Below are 18,495 nucleotides of genomic sequence, written 5' to 3' on the forward strand. Positions count from 1 at the left end.
AAACTATTTCTTGCAGAAATAGTGGAGTCCAAGTCAGCTTGAATGCTTTTTCATTGACTACAAAAAAGCCTTTGATTGCATCAACTATGACGATTTGTGGAATATCATGAGGAAAATGGGCATCCCAGGACATCTCATTGTTCTCATGAGAAACCTATACACAGGACAAGAAGCCACAGTCCAGACAGAACATGGTGAAACAGACTGGTTCCTCATCGGCAAAAGAGTAAGACCAGGCTGCATACTTTCTCCTTACTTATGCAATTTATATGCTGAAGATATACTGAGAGAAGCTGGATTGGAAAAAGATGAGCTTGGTTTTGAAACTGGAGGAAGAAACATCAATAACCTGTGCTATGCTGATGACACCACTCTGATAGCTGAGAATGCGATGATACGCAAACTCTAGCAATGAAAGTCTCGGAGAACAGTGAAAAAACAGGACTGCAATTAAATGTAAAGAAGACTAAACCAATGACAACGGGTACAGCAACCAGCCTCAGAATTGATATGAAGACACTGAAGTGTTGGCTAGCTTCTGCCTTTTAGGATTGACTATCAACAGTAAAGGATCCAACAGTCAAGAAATATGCTGCAGACTAGCACTTGAAAGGGTTGCAATGAAGGCCTTGGAAACGATATTTAGATGCTGTGATGTGTCTATACCTGCAAAGATTAGAATAATCCATACCATGGTTTTTTCCATGACACTCTATTGATGCCAAAGCTGGACTTTGAAGAAGCAAGACAGAAAAAGTATTGATGTTTTAGAACTTTGGTGCTGGAGAAGACTTTAAAGGATATCATGGACAGCCAGGAAAACAAACAAATTGATCATAGAACAAGTCAATCCAGAATTTTCACTTGATGCACAAATGACCAGGCTCAAACTATCCTACTTTGGACACCTTATGCAAAGACCCAGCTCCCTTTGAGAAGTCCATCGTGCTGGGAAAATTTGAAGGAAAGAGAAGACGAGGACAGCCAGCAGCAAGGTGCATGGATTATGACAGCCATGAATGCAAAACTGAGAGACCTTAAAGGCCAAGTTGAAGACAGATAATCCTGGAGAGAATATATCTATGTGGCTGATAAGAGTCGACACCGACGTGACAGCACTTAATCAATCAATCAATCACTTCATTTCTTATTATTACATGGATATTTCCATTAGAGCTCATGGATATTTCCATTAGAGCTCATGTGAAATAGGTGATGGTTCTGCAGTGGAAATAAATATTTGATAAGGTTGCCTTTGACACTCATGTTCAACTGATTGTTAAATTATTTGACATCCCATGTGAAAAACAAGAATTGTAAACTCTTCCAGCATTAAATCACTTCATTCCAAGTTTGTTGTATGAAGTACTACAAAAGCTCTAGAGAGACACCTTTCAATGTGATGATTCTCTTATATTTAGCAGCGGGAGAGCAACTGTTCCCGTCCAACACCAGCACAGCATCCCTCCAGTAGCTGTTGCTGGTGTCTACCTTATGTTTGTTTGTTTGTTTGTTTAGATTGTGAGCCTTTTAGGGACAGGTGACCATCTTATTTATGTATTATTTATTTTTTCTATGTAAACCACTTTGAGAACTTTTGTTGAAGAACAGTATATAGATATCCATCATAGTAGAACACTTTTTCATATTATTGTATAATCAGGGGTGGAGCCACAATTTCACAAGTAGGTTAAAATAACCCAGGCCAGGACTCTCCAGTGTCCCTTGCATCCCTGACCCACCCCCTGCATCAGACACAGGGTGTGGGGTTTTGCTCAGAAATGGGGCACACACTCTGTTTCCAAGCAAATTCCTGGCCAGTACCATGTAGCTCTGTTTTAAATAACTTAGCTGAGCGCCGACTTCCCAGCCTGGCCGGGAATGCATCTCCCTGCCTTTTAAAGTGGGGAGAACTGCTCCCTGCTTGATTGGTGGCTACATCGAGGGCAGTTAATATAGCCGATATGTCATCAAAGAAAGGGCCCAGCAAGGCTAAGGGGAAGGCCCCTGCCGCTAAGCAGCCAGTGCTTCGGCCCAGAGAACCCAAGTCTTCCTCCACTTCTGAGGATGAAGGGCAGCTCATTATGGTGCAGATCTTGTCCTGCCTGGAAGTGTTGGAGTCCAGTAGGCAGGTGCCCCACAGTGAAGGTTCTAAAACCGGGCAAAAATGGGCTCCAGGAAGGCTGGGACCCAAACAGCTGCAACTCTTGCAGCTAATCGAGGAGAGGCTCGACACGCTGGAAAAAGAGACCGGCGAGAAAGCTGGGACAGCAGAACCTGCCAGGCCAGTGGAGGCTCCCTGTTCAAACACACTGGAAGCCGACCTGGGATCCTTTGTTGAGTCTGGTTGGGGTTGGGACTATCCCCCCTGGGCTGGGCATCTGGCTAGTATCTGGGGGGAGGTGCCAGTGTGGCCGGTGGGCCCAGGAATCTCAACTCCTGACTGGGCAAGCACACCAGTGGATCATGGGTGTGTGTGTGTGTCTCTGGGAAGCCTGAAAAGAAGGCAGCATAGATGGCGCAACAGCAGCTTATCCCATTGGAGGTGATGTGGGGTGGCGAAAAGGCGAGTGATGCAGGCCCAGGGCAGGAGGTCAATAGAAGGGTGTCAGTAGCTACTGACAATAAGAATGAACATTACCCTCACGGGGATGTGTCCTTGCCCCTTGGGGACCACTTGCTGCTGTCCACAAAAGAAAGGTTTTGGCGGAATAAGTATGTGGATATTTTTTTCATTGTTGTTCTGTGAAACAGCCCAGGGATGGGAACAAAGCAGACAATAGGCAAAGGAAGAAGTTTAGGCACAAAGCGGCGGACTGCTCTGCAACTGGTCAAATTGGCTGGTTGGCTACATGGTGTACATGGGGGTGGTTTTGCAGAAACAGCCGGGAAGGAGTATCCAGGTTAAGTATCTCAACATCGACTATGTGTTCTTGGACGTTAGAGGGCTCACTTGGGCCTTTTATGATGAAGCATTTAGGAGACACTTGGCGCTGAACCCGTCCCTCCCATTGGACTGCCACGAACCACAGCTCTGGTTGCAGATTATGACCCTCAACCAACTGGTGACCAGTGAGTACTCAGACAGCAGTAACTTGATAGTGAAGTCCACAGCAGTGCCAACTAGAGGACAGGCGCCTAGGCCTGGGGGCCAGTTCCACCAGCTATGCTTGGAATTTGGGTCTTCGGGAGCATGCTCCTACCGTTCCTGTCATTTTTGCAATGCCTGTTCAATTTGTGGGGGCTCACACCCCTTTAGCATCTGCACTAGGGGTAGGGGGCCCCGCACCGGCCCCAGGGATACCCACCTCTACAGGAAAGGGGGAGCCCCCTCACCTGCTCTGGCAAACAGGACTTAGTCCCAAAAGGCTGGGCCCCCACTGTGACTGCAGCAGCACCGCCTATTCAAATTGTGGGGGCTCACACCCATTTAGCACCTGCGCTAGGGGTAGGGAGCCCCGCACTGGCCGCAGGGACACCCACCTCTACAGGAAAGGGGGAGCCCCCTTCTCCGCTCCAGCAAAGGGAACCTAGTCATAGGAACATAGGAACATAGGAAACTGCCATATACTGAGTCAGACCATTGGTCTATCTAGCTCAGTATTGTCTTCACAGACCGGCAGCGGCTTCTCCAAGGTTGCAGGCAGGAATCTCTCTCAGCCCTATCTTGGAGAAGCCAGGGAGGGAACTTGAAACTTTCTGCTCTTTCCAGAGCGGCTTCATCCCCTGAGGGGAATATCTTGCAGTGCTCACACATCAAGTCTCCCATTCATATGCAACCAGGGCAGACCCTGCTTAGCTATGGGGGACAAGTCATGTTTGCTACCACAAGACCAGCTCTCCAGTCCCAAAAGGTTGGGCCCCTACTGTGACTGCAGCAGCACTATCCAGTTGTGCTGGACAGGGGTTACTTGGGAGAGGGATTTTCAGTTGGGTTTCTGGATTCCTTCTGGATCCTAGGGTCAAGTTTTGGGCGGAGAATTTGAGATCAGTCCAGGCCTCGAGCATGTAGTCAGGGAGTAAATTGCTAGGAAAGTACAAGAGGGGAGGGTGTTGGGCCCCTTCCCTGAGCCACCTGTGCCCAGCCTTAGGAACCCCCTGGGGGTTCCAAAAAAGGCCACTGGGGAGTATTGCCTAATACATCACCTTGCCTTCCCTGTGGGCAAATTAGTGAATGACGCCATACCCCACCAGCTGTGCTCTGTACAATACCCGTCATTCTAAGCCACCGTGGAGATGGTCCACATACAGGGAAGGGGAGCATTGATGGGAAAATGTGACATCAAGTCTGCCTTCCGGCTCATGCCAGTGCATCTAGATGACTTCGACCTCCTGGGATTCGCCTTTGATGGGGCTTAATACATGGACATGGCCTTTGAGCACTTCAGCTCTTTTCTAGAGTGGGCAGTACGGGACAAGCCGGACTTAACATCAGTAGTCCATTATAATAGTGACTTCCTCTTTGTTGGCTCGGGCTCCTCCTTGAGCTGTGAATACCTTATGCGCACATTCCAGGATCTGGTGCAGGAGCGAGGAATTCGGCTTGCAGCGGAAAAGACTAAGGGGTGAACCTCAAAGCTAGCATTTCTCAGAACTGAAATAGATACAATTGCCCAATGCTGCCAGCCACTGGCCGACAAGGTCCTAGAGCTAGAGCTGCAGCCTGGCCAGCTGCTGGAGGCCCAAAAGGTGACTTTGAGAAAGATGCAATGCATCATGGGGGCCCTGAACTTTGTGTGCACAGTAGTGTCACCAGGGAGGGCTTTTCTCAGGAGGCTGTGCGATGCCACCAAGGGGCTTAAAGCTCCCCATCACTGAATTCGAGTGACACCTGATGTTAGGGAGGATGCCAGGATGTGGGTTGCAATGGACTTCAATGGCGTTTCACTCTGGCACTCAAAGTTCTTGCTGGAGGCTGAACTACAAGCCAATTGGACGCAGCAGGTGGGCAGGGTTTTGGCCTGTTTTTTCAGGGGTAGTGGTGCACAGCCAGATGGCACCGTGGTGGTGCACAGCCAGATGGCACCATGGTGGTGTGCAGCCAGATGGGAAGTGAGGGGTGTCACATGAGATCTGACGTTCCTGGAGTTCTTCCCAATCATAGTGTTAGTAAACATTTGGTCCGGGGAGTTTGCAGATCGCGCCATACAGTTCTGGTGAGATAACATGGCGACAGTGCACATGATCAACTTGGGGACTTCCAGGAGTCCCCACGTGGTGCGGTGCTTCATGCTACAATGTTTGTGGCACAACATTCAGATTGGTGCACTACATGTACCTGGGTTGGATAATAGCATCGCGGATGCACTGTCTTAGATGCAGGAGAAGCGCTTTTGGACCCTCACGCCAGCAGCCCAGGAACTCTCCAATCTTTTCTGACAACCTCTGGAAACTTGAAGGCTAGCGGTCGAGGAGGCCATTCAACTTTCCTTAGCCCCTAGCACAAGAGAGTGGTACTCAGCGGCAGTACGTGGATTTTGTGCATTCAGGGTGGCATCTGGATTGGGTGATTTATGGCCTCTCCCAGTGGACCATGTGCTACTCTAATGCATCCACCTGCACTCTATTGCATCCACCTAGGGCTTGGCACCTAGGTCCATTGGCGACAGGCTAGTGGCTCTACCTTCCAGGCTAAGCTAGGGAACATGCAGATTCCACAGCCAACTTTTGGGTGCGTAGAAGGATGTCATGGATGTCATGCCCGGAACCAAGGGTTCCAATTTCCCCTGCAACTCTACGGTAGCTATGACCACATTTTAATGCTATCTGTTTTTCCAACTTTGAGATCCAGTTGCTTAAGGCCTCCACCCTGGTGGCCTTCTTCAGGGCACTGTAGATCAGTGAGCTAGTCACAACTTCCAGGTTTGACATGACTGCATAGGTTCAAGGACGTGCACCTAGAAGGGGAAAGGGTGGAGCTGTGGTTGTGGAAAGCAAAAACTGATTAACGGGGCAGGTGAGCCACGATCACCCTTGCAAAGGGCTCTACCATGGGCTTGTGCCCAGTGCGGGCATTGCTTGCTTACCTGGAAGTATGAGGGGAAGATGATGGCCCACTATTCTGCCATGAGGATGCATCCCCCTCTTACCCGTTTCCAGTTTTGGTCCATGGTGAAGGAGGCATTACAGAGAGCGGGCCTTGATCCGGCAGAGTATGGCACCCACTCCTTCAGGATCAGGCCTACTTCTTCAGTGGCAGCTGTAGGGCTGCCCAAGGGTCATATTCGGGAACCAGGGTGGTGGTGTTTGTCTGATTGCCGCTGCTACATATGGCCATTGCGACAGTAGGGGAGGGGGGAGTCCAAGATGGAGGTGCTGACCCGCTTTTGTTTTACAGATCATTGGCAGCTTCCTTCCCCTCTTTGTGTACTAATCTACAGTCACAGCTATGTAGTTTGGGCCAGTCGCTCAGCAGACCAATGTGGGCACCCAGTTCAGCCTTGCTGGGGACACGGAGCCTGACTGTCTGGGGCATCAAGGAATGCTGTGGAACCTTTTCTATCACTCCTGGATGAGTATACCAATGCACAGGGGCACCACATGTGCTAGTCATTCACCTGGGGGGCAATGTCATCAGTTTGCTGCAGTGGCTTGGTTTGCAGGCGGTGGCTGGACCTGTTGTTGATTTGGTCCAACCTGCTTCCATGACTGAGCTGGAAGGGCCAGGCCCCCCACTGTGCTTTAATAGTGTGCGCAAGAAAGTGAACAGGAAGATTTGTAGAGCAGTCACCACCTCGGGCAGGAGGCTGATAGTGCAGTCGAGCTCAGGACACTTTGCTATACAGGAGGGAATCAAGTAAATTTGACTGATCGGAGGAATGAGCTGTTCCTCCAGGACTTGCAACAAGGTATTCAGGAAATGCAAGTAGGATGGGGTAAGCGGGGCTAAACAGAGGTTTGCCCCACTTTTGTGGCAGGAGAGTGTGCATGTTGGGTACATAAACTGATTAACAGTGTTTGGCTGGAGGGCCATTTGGGGTGAGGGGGGCCAAGGAACAGACCTTCAGGGCTTTTGCAGCCCAGAGGGTTGGGAATGGCTCCCACTCGGGGTGGGGGGTGGCTTAACTCAGCAACTCAGAGTTTGGCGGCTTGGGTTGGGGTGGGTTGGATTGCGCCCCTCCAGCAGTGGCAAAGCCTCGCGTTGAGAGGAAGTCAGGACCTGGCATCTGACCTAATCAGTACCTGGCCCTTTACCCTGGGGTAGGGCGGCCCTCCCTAGGAGGCAGTTCCACACAGGAGGAGTATTCGCACTCTGGTTAGTTAGGTACCTCGTGGCAAGTTTTATTCTACTGTACATTAATAAAATGGCCCTATTTTACCTTAAGTGGCGCAGCAGGGAAATGCTTGACTAACAAGCAGAAGGTTGCCGGTTCGAATCCCCGCTGGTACTATATTGCTGGGCAGCAGCGATACAGGGAGATGCTGAAAGGCATCATCTCATACTGCGTGGGAGGAGGCAATGGTAAACCACTCCTGTATGCTGCCAAAAGAAAACCACAGGGCTCTGTGGGCACCAGGAGTCGAAATCGACTTGATGGCATACTTTACCTTTATTTTACTCCAACTAAGTGTGCCCTGTCTTCATTGGGGTTTGGGAGTGCAATAGATTGCAAATCAGATCTACGATTGGCAAGAAGGGTTCTGTCCTTCATTCATAACATGAATTCTGATGCTTTTCCTTATGGAACTGACTTCCTAATGTGGAATGGCTGGCCTGGTACACTGGGTCTTCTGGGAAAAACAGTGGTGGCTAATATGTTTAGGTTCTATGTGTGATTTCAAGGGAGGAAAGTATGTATAAAGGACAGGAGGAGTCCAAATTTCTTCCACAAAATGAGGCTTATAGACCAGCAGAGATATACAAAGGAAGTAGTGACTGGGATATTTTCATTTTGCAGATTCATGGAAAGTAGGATATTAGAAGGCTCAACCACTCTGATTAAGAGACAGACTAACTTAAAGGTCACACTAGAATGAGTATGTCAAAAACACTATATCGAATTACATTTTTGGTATAATATTGTACTTAGTATAACATATTAAATATTACTTAGCGAAAGCTGTTATGGTATTGACTGGTGTAATGAAATGACTTTCTGATGTGGTGTGTTGAATTGCAAGATGTCCATGACTGCTTGTGAAACTCTTATTGTGGGTGCTAGTTAAACTGTTCTTGTGTGCTTCCCAAAGCAAACAAGGTCTGCAATTTATAAAAATGATCTAACAAACATGTGATTTTAAAAAATAAAGTTGTACTAATACCTGTACCTATGCCTTGGCAAAATTTATGATACTGTGGTCCATGGAAAATGGTAAATTAAACCCATGATGTTCAAGTCTCAATAGAACATAATACAGATATGCCAAAGAAAAATCTAAGTCTCTGAGTCCCTCCCCCACAATGAACATATCAAGTATTTAATGTGATACTACAGTTGACCCTAGTCTGTAGGCTGAAAACTACTAATGTGATACAACAAAGGAACCTATAATAAGTAAGCATTTTTATACAAGTCCTGAAATCCAGAATGGGGAATTACCTGCCATTCTGGCATATAATTTTGAAGAATGCCTGAGCCATTAACCCAGTTGCATGCCTAAGAATAAGCACTAATTTATGCAAGACATAACAGCAGCATCTCTCAACAATCCAAAATTAAGAGTGCTAGCACATTTTTAGAGCATGCAATGAAATACATGTTGTAATATGTATAAGTGAGATGAATGTAATTACTCTAAACTAAGGGACTGTTGTGCTTATTTTCTCAATTAACAACACTATCTATGAAGTAAGGTAACAATTCCACCACATGCACACACACGCACACACTTACACGTATATCATTTAGAGTTGTGCTGTCTGAACTGGAAGACACCTCATCTAGTTTAATTCCTTTCTGTAAACTAGCATATCTTACAGCCCCCCTGCCCTCTCTCCAGTCATAAAGGTGGTTTATCTTAAAATTGATTGATTGATTGAATAGTTAGCATTAAAGGGGCATGAACCCACCCCATTAATAAATTAAAACCTATGGTCCTTTCACCTTATTAATTCAATTCGTGTACTGAAAGCCAGTTCTTGCAAAAAGCTTCCACAACCCTGTTTCAGAAACTAGGGGGGCACAGGAGGAGGAAGGAATTGGTCTGACTTGGAAGCTTCCTATTTTGGGGATGAGGCCAGAGCTCAGTGATGGAGCATCTGCTTTGCATGCAGAAGGTGCCAGGATCAACCCCGGCAGCATCTTCAGAGAGGACTAGGAAATACTCCTGTCGGAAATCCTGGAGAGCAGCTGCCAGTCAGTGCTGATTGATTTTTAATCAGTTGAGGAGAGCTGGTCTTGTGATAGCAAGTATGAATTGACCCCTTTGCTAAACAGGGTCCACCCTCGTTGCATTTAAACGAGAGACTACATGTGTGAGCCCTTAGGGAATGAGGCCACTCTGGAAAGAGCACCTGCATGTTTGCATGCAGAAGGTCTCAAGTTCCCTCCCTGGCAGCATCTCCAAGATAGGGCTGAAAGAGACTCCTGCCTGAAAGAGCCTTGGAGAAGCCATGGCCAGTCCGGATAGACAATACTAAGCCATATGGACTAATGGTCAGACTTGGTATAAGGCAGCTTATCCCAATGTTCCCAATTCTATAGTTGTATGGGGACCTCCACAAACGCTTTCCAATGGTTAGATTTGAATAAAACAACACTGAAAGTCCAAGTGGGAGCTCCCAGTGATTTCACTGGATATAAGATGTCTCTGAGAACTATCACAGCTTATCACAAATCACAAACAGTATATCTGTTCAAGTTAGAGGATTTATATGAACACACTTATCTTTAAAGAAGGGTCCTAGCAGAATACCTTTGCAAAAAGCTTGTCTCCCCACCCCACCCCCAAATATTGCAAGAAACACCAGTTTTATACAGTCTACATGCATCTGCATAGCAGGTGGTGCACTGGGATAGACATATTGGACAGGAAATGAGGATAAGATAAAATTCACTGAGCAAATGGCTTAGATGACTTAGAAGCTTCAAAGCATACCTCTTCCTCAAGTGTTCTGTCTATATAACAAGTCTAAAAATAAAGAATACCAGGACTACACTATTAAAAGGAGAAACGATAGCATCTGCCTTCTGCAGCTTACATTAAAATGAGAACCTAAAGCAAAATTTACATTTTCAGTGTCACATCATTGAAAAACTTAAGATTTCTGGTTCTATAGAAACTCTACTTTTAGCTATATATTTTAGTATTTCACTGTGCTGAATGTTTACCAGTTTCAAATGTTCCATCTCTGAAATGATTTACAAGGAAGACCAGAAACATTAATTTCAACTGGGATAAATAAAAAGCAGTTACAATTATAACAGAAATAGATATGCTGTCTTACAAAAAATGCAAGTGGTGGTCCTTAGGTCTAGAAAGGAAGAGATCAAATTGATTAAATACATAAAGGTGTTACAACTTTATAAGATATCTTCTGAAGCTTAAGTAAACCAGTGGGGACAAAAACTATTTGCTATAAACAGTCCATTCATAAACAGAACATATATCAGATAATGGACACAAATCAGTAAAAATGTAACATTCTAAAAAACTCAACCAAAAGCACCAAGGAAACAAAACAGAAAAAAATAGAAGTGGACTCATTTTTAAAGCCTGCTTCAGTTGGGGTTCTGTAAGGGCCGGGACAGGTTACTAAATATATATGGGGCACAATCAAGACAAAGTTGTGATTAAAATTTTTCATTTATTTCAGTGAGAGGGATGTAAGCATATGCTTAACTCACAGAGATCAACAAAACTTTAAAAAGGGACACAATGCAGACTTGGATTTATAATCTTTCTCCAGACCTGCAAATAGGACAGGTTACAAATTAAGATAAATGGCCAGAAAGAAGAAAAGGAAAAGAGGTCATGAGATGGAAGTAGGAGATGAAAGCTAAGGTGTAGTTATGCAGATAGAGAGAGAGTCAGGGTAAAGAAGTAAACTTTACAAGTGAAGACTAGAAACACCAAAGATGATGTGGAATGCAAAGCTGATGTGGAGCCAGTGTCAGAGTCAACAGACAGGAGCCATAGAACAGTAAGTTTAGCAAAAATATTAAAATATATTTTAGAGAAGAATGCAAATGCAGCGAAGAGAAGGTTATAGTAACTTAGAAGAGATGCATAGAAGCCCAGCTGTAGGACAAAATAAGAAAATATGGGAGATGTTCAAGAGGAAGGAATTATACAATAAAAACTTAAAGGTGGGAGATGGCATGATCTCCAGTGACCTAGAAATGTGGAAGACCTGGAAACCTACCTTCAGCATATTAATGACATGATCAGACTTCCCTATTGGTGTCTGCCAGATAAATATATGGGACATAGAAGGAATGACTCCTTCCCATTATGTTTTTTGGTTTGTTTTTCATTAGTTTGTTCTGTGTTCCCTCTAGCCTCTGCAGGGGTTAAAAGGTAGAAACTTCTAATGTCAAGTCTGAGGTAAACGTTATCTGTTGCAGAGTTCTGTAGGGAAAGTTACAAAGTGTTATGATTGGTTATCTCCAGGCAGAGACAGAAGGTTCTGGCTGTCTGAGAGAAGAAACTTCCTGATTGGTTAATGTCTCTGTTTGGAGTTGGATAAAAGGGAGGGTTGAACAGCCAGGAGCAGGGGTGGATTAAGCCTTTTGCTGCCCGTAGGCGGCCAAGGATTTTCCACCCCCACCACAGTTGGGCTGCTTCTGGGTATGCACTCATTTGAGAGGGAGGAGGGGAGCTGGAAGGAGCTCTCCCTCGCTCCAGTTCCTCCATGCAGCGGAAGCTGCTTGCCTTAAGGTAAAATGGGGGAACTTCCCCACACACACCACCACCCTCCCAGTCACCCCATTCCGCCACGCAGGGACATTTTAATGTAAAGGCCATTACATTGCCTCTCACCCCCCGGCGCTTCCCACAGCCGCCGCTGTGCGGTCTTCACTGGCCCCCATCCTGCTGCTATGGCGGCATTTAGAATTTTGAATGGGGGGCTTCATACTCACCACCCCTACCCTCCTTGCTGCAGTGTTGGGGAGGAAAGAGGCTTAATCTCTCGCCACCGTCACTGCCAGCAGTGGCAGTTTTAAAAGTTTTTTTTTTTTTTTAAGGATTACAAGTTCAAAAGGAGAAGAAAAAACTTGTCCCCCTTCCCAAGATCTGCTACTCCTCCTGGATTCGCCACCGTAGGCAACTGCCTCTGTGGTAATCCATTGGCCAGGAGGAGGACTACATATGGGAGAAGAGTTCTGTGAGAGAGAGTGCTGCTGAGCGTTAGCCGGATAGGGGTGTGTATAAACCACAATTCTAACACCAACTCGGTGCCGAACTGGTTCAGACAAGTTCCAAACCAATTTTGCACCGCGAGAATGGGAGCGGGGAGTGCAAGCTTTAAGGAAAAGGAGACCAGGTCCTTACCTGCTCTCCGCCACCCCATGTAGCATTTTGCTGGGGTGGTGCTTGGCCCAAGTACCCCCATGCAGCAGAAAGCTGCATGGAATGGAAGAGCGCAGGTTAGGACCTGCTCTCCTTTTTCTAAAAGCTCCTGCTCCCCACAGCTCCGAACCGGTGCTCCATCAACAGTTCTTGCACGCCCCTATAGCCAGAAGGCTGGAACAAAAGCAGAGTAGAGTCGGGCTGAAACTGCTAGGGAAGGTCAAGTGATCTTCCTACTGGAACCTGCTAGGCCTTAGGAGAGAAGGCTAGTAAGCTTGTTGTTTTATATTTTGTACTTTGTACTCTTGCCAACTGAACTTCATATAATTTGTTCCTGAACGGGTTTTTTTTTTTTGTGGAGGGGCATTTTTTATAACAACAGATTTATTATAGTAAACCTGCTCTTGTTTTACTGGTGTCTCTCTCTTATTTTAATCTCACCTCACACCTACCCGCCCATTTTATTTACCACACTTATAAGTTCACAGAGTGAACTTATCAAAATCAAAATAGTAGTTAATGCAGGACAGAAAAATGCAAGATAAGGGATAAACTTTCTAAAGGAAGATTATTTTCATAAGGACAAATTGATGACAAGGACAAATGCAAATCTAAAAATTTGTCCACAGATGGACATACAGTATCTGAGGAAAAAATTACTTACTACATCAAAATAGTAGTTAATGCAGGACAGAAAAATTGAAGATAAGGGATAAACTTACTAACATTGCCATTGCCATGTTAGACAGCCCTCTTTTTACAGTACATCATGATCCTGTTAGACTTTGTCACCTATAGGAGGTCAAGAAAATTAATTTTCCGCTTTGGACACTCTACCCATTTCCAGCCCATTTCTCAGAGTTTCTTACCTTCCTCTTTAAAAAATTAATTTTATTTATTTTAAATATAAATTTCAAACACTAGATTGTAAAGAAAGAAAAGGGGGGAAGAATTAACAACTATAAACATATAAAATTATACCAACAATAAACAGTTCTTTAAAACGCCAATACGTATTTCACTACAGTTTTTAAAATAATGCTTATTTCATTTCTGTGCAATCAGGTCTTAAAATCAGGCTCCATGATTATATAACTGAAACATATGTAGCCAACTTACAGCAAGCATAGCCAAACATGTATGTATATCAATTTTCAATGATATGACTCTGCTTCCAATATTGAATAAAAGATTTCTACAGCACATTAAACCTAGATCTTGATTGCCTTCCATCTCTTAACACTACTTGTTAAGAGATTTTTGACATATGGGTTATAAAACCAGACTTTCCCAATCCATTCTTTACATGGTGTAGCAGTTAGTGTGTCTGACTAGGACCAGAGAGAACCGAGTTCAAAGCTCTATTCAGCCATGAAACTCACTGACTTATTCTGGACCAGTCACTTACTTCTCAGTCCAACCTCAGTTCAGTTGTTGTGAGGTTAAATAAAACCATGTACACTGCTTTGGGCTCCTTGGAAGAAGAGCAGGATAGAAATGTTATTGCCCTCATGCCAGCTGTCAAGCAGTTGGAACACTTATCAGGACGCATGGCGGCAGGAGGAGAGATCACAACATGTCCAACCCCGCAGGGAACAGTGGTGCCCGCCCCCTGAGCACAGGAAGAGCAAGGAGAGGAGACTGACCTTCATGGCCTGACCAGCATGGCCTGACAGGATGTTGCTTGGTTGCAGCAGAAAGCTGCCCCTGCCCATGTGCTATGGTGCTATGTGGCAACGCATGCAGTGGGAGCGGAGCTGAGAAAGATGGCAGCCATAGAGGCTGCCTGGGGAACAAGAAAAGAGACAGTATGGCCAGCAAGGGAGGAGCCAAGGGGAGAGGCTTGGGGTTGTCCTGATGCCGGGCATTAATTGAAGGGTGTTTGGCCAGGAATGAGCAGGTCAGTGGAGACTGGAGCTGGCCTGGCAGATCCTGAAGGCTCCAGGGGAGGAGCAGTGCAACCCTTCTCCCTGACAGGAGGAGGAGAAACAGGGTGAATGACAACTCCTCCCCACCCCTCTGAGGGCTATATACTCCTAAGCGGGAGAGCAACGGGGAAGAAACTACCACAAATGTGAAAATAAATGATAAATGTCAATTTATCAGGATTCCTCCAATTTTTAGATATTACCACCTTTGCAGATAGTAATGTTCTATGCTGGGGCATTGCAAGGTTGGAGGTGGCCCCAGAGCAAGATTTTAGGACATGCCCCCTGCCACTGCCACTAGTCTGCCTTTGCCAGGCAGCACCTACCTGTTGGTACTTGACCCCTACTGTGCTGCCCTATGTCAGTGAAAACAGGCTCACATTAAAGGGGCTATCTGTTCTCAAATTGAATTAATAATTAATAAATTAATAATGGAATCAGGGAAGCCCCATGCTGCCTCAAAGTGACTCAGAGGGTGGGTAGGAGGATGTGGCGGGCAGCCCCCAGAGACCCTTGGCCTTAGGCATTTTCAGCCTCCCCACCTTCAATGGTTTCTATATAATTGGTTCTGTTTTCTTGGTGTTGTAGGCATATCCTCAAAACACCTTAAGATCTAACAATCTAATTCCAATTATTCTATTAACATTAAGTATCATTTCCCAACTTTTTCAGTTTTCTTTACAGTCCCATCACATATGTTAAAAAACCAGCTTGAATTGATCCACTTTTCCAACAGTCTACTCTAGTTCCTGGATATATTTTATTTAGCCTGTCAGAAATTCAACACAGTGGTACATTATTTTATAAAACAGTTCTCTCATATTTCTACATACTGATTTCAAAGCCTCTACTCTACACAGTACTTCTTATTCTGCCTCTATATAGTACTCTGTCATATTCTAGACCGCCTATTTTTAAATTATTCAGCTCCCTTCCTTCTTCATCTGCATGGCTCTACCTCCCCACTTTGACAGTTTGCGGGGGCGGGGGGGGGGCAGGAGGGAGGGAAGCCTGCTGCTTTTCTGGCAGTCCCCACAGTGATGTAGATAGCTGCAAAGGAAACATTTCATGAATCACAATTACTTCAAAGATGCTGGGTATTTGCGGGGAGAGGAAGACCCTTGGCTGTGGTTTCAAGCCAGAGTGGTCTATATGCTGGCTTCCAATATGCTGCAGCCCTACCCTTCATCTCTTGCTCTTCCTTTCAGAATAAGAACAGCCATGTAATCACAAAAAAGCTTACATATAACTAAGCAGATTTTAAAAAATCATTTCTCTCCCCTACTACAAAACATGCATTAGCTCCCAGTCCACTTCTGGGGGCAATTCAAATAATTACTCTTGAGTAAGCCCTAATGCTTAGGATGGGGATTCCTGAGATGACCTTCTCCTCTACAGAACTGCATGAATTTGTAGGAAAGACCCTTCTCAGGCTCCAACAACATGTGAAGCTCACTTGTTGGAAACTAGGAGAGGGCCTTCTCTGTGGTCACACCCAAATTCTGGAACTCACTCCTTAGGGAATCTACTCTTCCCCTTCTTCAGGGGACCAACAGGGGTATCAGTACCTGTACGAGAACTCAAAGGCATCTCAGGCAGAGGTGCTCTTACCCCGGATGTCCAGGTCAAAATCCAGGGCCTCCAGAACTCCTGAGGGCCACCAAATCCTCTTTAGTCTGTCCAGGATGGTGTGGTCTCCTGGCTGAGCATGTTGATGCTTAATCTGCAGGGGAGGGGGCCCTTCAAAGGCCTTTAGATCTAGGCTCCAAAATTACCTACGTGCACCTCTGCTCCCAGGGGTACTCGGAGCCCTCCTGCTGCTACAGCACTGCAGCCTCATTGTTTGTTCATCTTCTTAGGATTGCTGGCTTGAAACAGACCACGAATGTGAAGAATGTTCTTTCGGTGGAACGTTCAGATGTGAAACGTGCCATTCCGAGTATTGGGAACTTGGAACAGAACGCTTTCCAAATGAAGGGCCTGTTCTCAACTCAGAACAGAACGACCTCGTTCCAAGCCAGAACATTCAGAGCACCATTTTGGACTCCAAAATGGTACTCTTCTGGCTTCTGAACATGCTTGACACCCATTTATGTGGTCAGCACCACCACACAAATGGCTACCACGTGTGCAAAGAGGCCAGAAGAGTGCCATTTTGAAGTCTAAAATGATGCTTGGAATTCTTGGAACATTTTGAGCTCATTCTGTCAGAACAACCAGCTCAACCGGTTATTCGGATGGAATGCTCTGGGTATTTGCATCCCACTCCGAGCTCAGAACTCTTGAGTTCTGAGCTCCGAGCTCAGAACAGAATACAAACACTGTTCTGTGCATATCCCTAAAACAGATGCCTCCCCAGTAATGTATCTGCTTCACAAGGGGAGAGAAGAGGGTGAAGAACCCCCTCCTCTGCTCCTGACTGGGTGGCTGCATGCTGAAGCTCAGCATATTCCTCTCCTCAGCCTGACTGAAAGGCTTCAGAAAAATAGTAATAAGTATTCCCACTGAAATTAATAGGACTTGTAAACGTGTCCTATTTCAATAAATGTGGATGTGAGACCATGACTGTGGTAGCCTGTCTCCCTAATTGTAATTCTTACATTTGTGTTTTTATGCATATACAGTATGTGTACACACACACACACACACACACAAACACTTTTAAATGTTACTGTTATGAGATGGGCTATTCCAATCATTGGTTGGCTTACATCCAGATTAAGTTACTCAAACTGTTTTACTGAAATTAATGGGACAAGTTTACTTCTATTAATTTCAATGGGAGTACTCAGAGTGAGAGCCACCTAATGGCACAGCAGGGAAATGACTTGACTAGCAAGACAGAGGCTGCCGGTTTGAATCGCCACTGGTACTCTGTGGTCTCCAGGAGTCGACACCGACTCGACGGCACACTTTTTTTTACTTACTCAGAGTGAATATATAATATATGCCACAAGGGAGAGTCATGTCCCAATTTCCAACTTAAATCACCATTTCTACATAGGGAACAATGGGAAACTCAAAAATATTAATAACTCCCAAATAACTGGGCAGAAAGCTCTGAAAGTTCATGTGGTGTCCCTACATGAGAGCCAGCATTGTGTGTGAGAGCCAGCATGGTGTAGTGGTTAGAATGCTGGACTAGGACCGGGGAGAGCTGAGTTCAAATCCCCATTCAGCCAAATACTTGCTGGGTGACTCTGGGCCAGTCACTTCTCTCTCAGCCTAACCTACTTCACCGGGTTGTTGTGAGGAGAAACCTAAGTATGCCCTAAGTATGTAGTACACCGCTCTGGGCTCCTTGGAGGAAGAGCAGGATATAAAATGTAAAATAATAATAAAATAATACATGAAGATAGCACTAAATGTGTGGCTGGTCAAGGAGATCAGTGCACCTGTTGATTTTAAAAAACTTTTAAAAGTTTGAAAACATTTTTTTACAATTCATTAAAAATCAATAGATAGACTGATCTCCTTGGATGTCTACACATTTAATGTTATCATCATGTGCTGCCACCATATGAATTTTGAGAATTTTCTATCCAGGCACTCTGGAGTGATAACATGGGGTGCAAAAATGACGGTACTTGTTTTATATGAAGGCATGGGACAGCTTCCTCCAAATGAAACTTGAATGATAGACAGTGTGTGTGTGTGTGTGTGTGTGTGTGTGTGTGTGTGTGTGTTTAAATTCCAGAACTTTTTGTAACCATCTGCCTTAAAACAAAGCACCTATGACACTTCTAAATAGTTATAAAGCTTTTTTAAAGAAATTCATTAAAAATCAACAAGTGAATCAATGGCCTCAAATGTCTGCACACTTAATGTCATAACCATATAAGAACAGCATGTGAAATTTAAGGGCGTTCTGCCCAGCCATTCAGTCAGTTATTAATCAGGTATTTAATCAGGTATCCCATAGAGCAGGGATTCTCAACGTGTGGGTCCCCAGATGTAATTGGACTTCAACTCCCATAATTCCCAACCAAAGGCCACTGAGGTTGGGGATTATGGGAGTTGGAGTCCAATAACATCTGGGGACCCACACGTTGAGAAACCCTGCCATAGAGACTGTGTGCATGTTCTCTCTCTCTCTCTCTCAATCTCAATCTCA

General features: G+C 45.3%; 1 protein-coding gene across 15 annotated transcripts in view; it reads right to left on the minus strand.

The window, feature by feature from the left end:
- FOXP2 (forkhead box P2) overlaps positions 1–18,495 on the minus strand; it is a 727,796-nt gene that overhangs the window by 380,523 nt on the left and 328,778 nt on the right. The window contains exon 1 of one of the 15 annotated variants that reach the window (XM_053252213.1): positions 11,306–11,328. The exons of the other annotated variants lie outside the window; for them this stretch is intronic. The gene's annotated coding sequence lies outside the window, so the exon portion shown is untranslated. Of the gene's footprint in view, positions 1–11,305; positions 11,329–18,495 lie in introns of those variants that run through there. 15 annotated transcript variants of the gene reach the window in all.

Source organism: Hemicordylus capensis, chromosome 5 (genome assembly GCF_027244095.1).
Source record: "Hemicordylus capensis ecotype Gifberg chromosome 5, rHemCap1.1.pri, whole genome shotgun sequence".
NCBI classification, from domain to species: Eukaryota; Metazoa; Chordata; class Lepidosauria; order Squamata; family Cordylidae; genus Hemicordylus; species Hemicordylus capensis.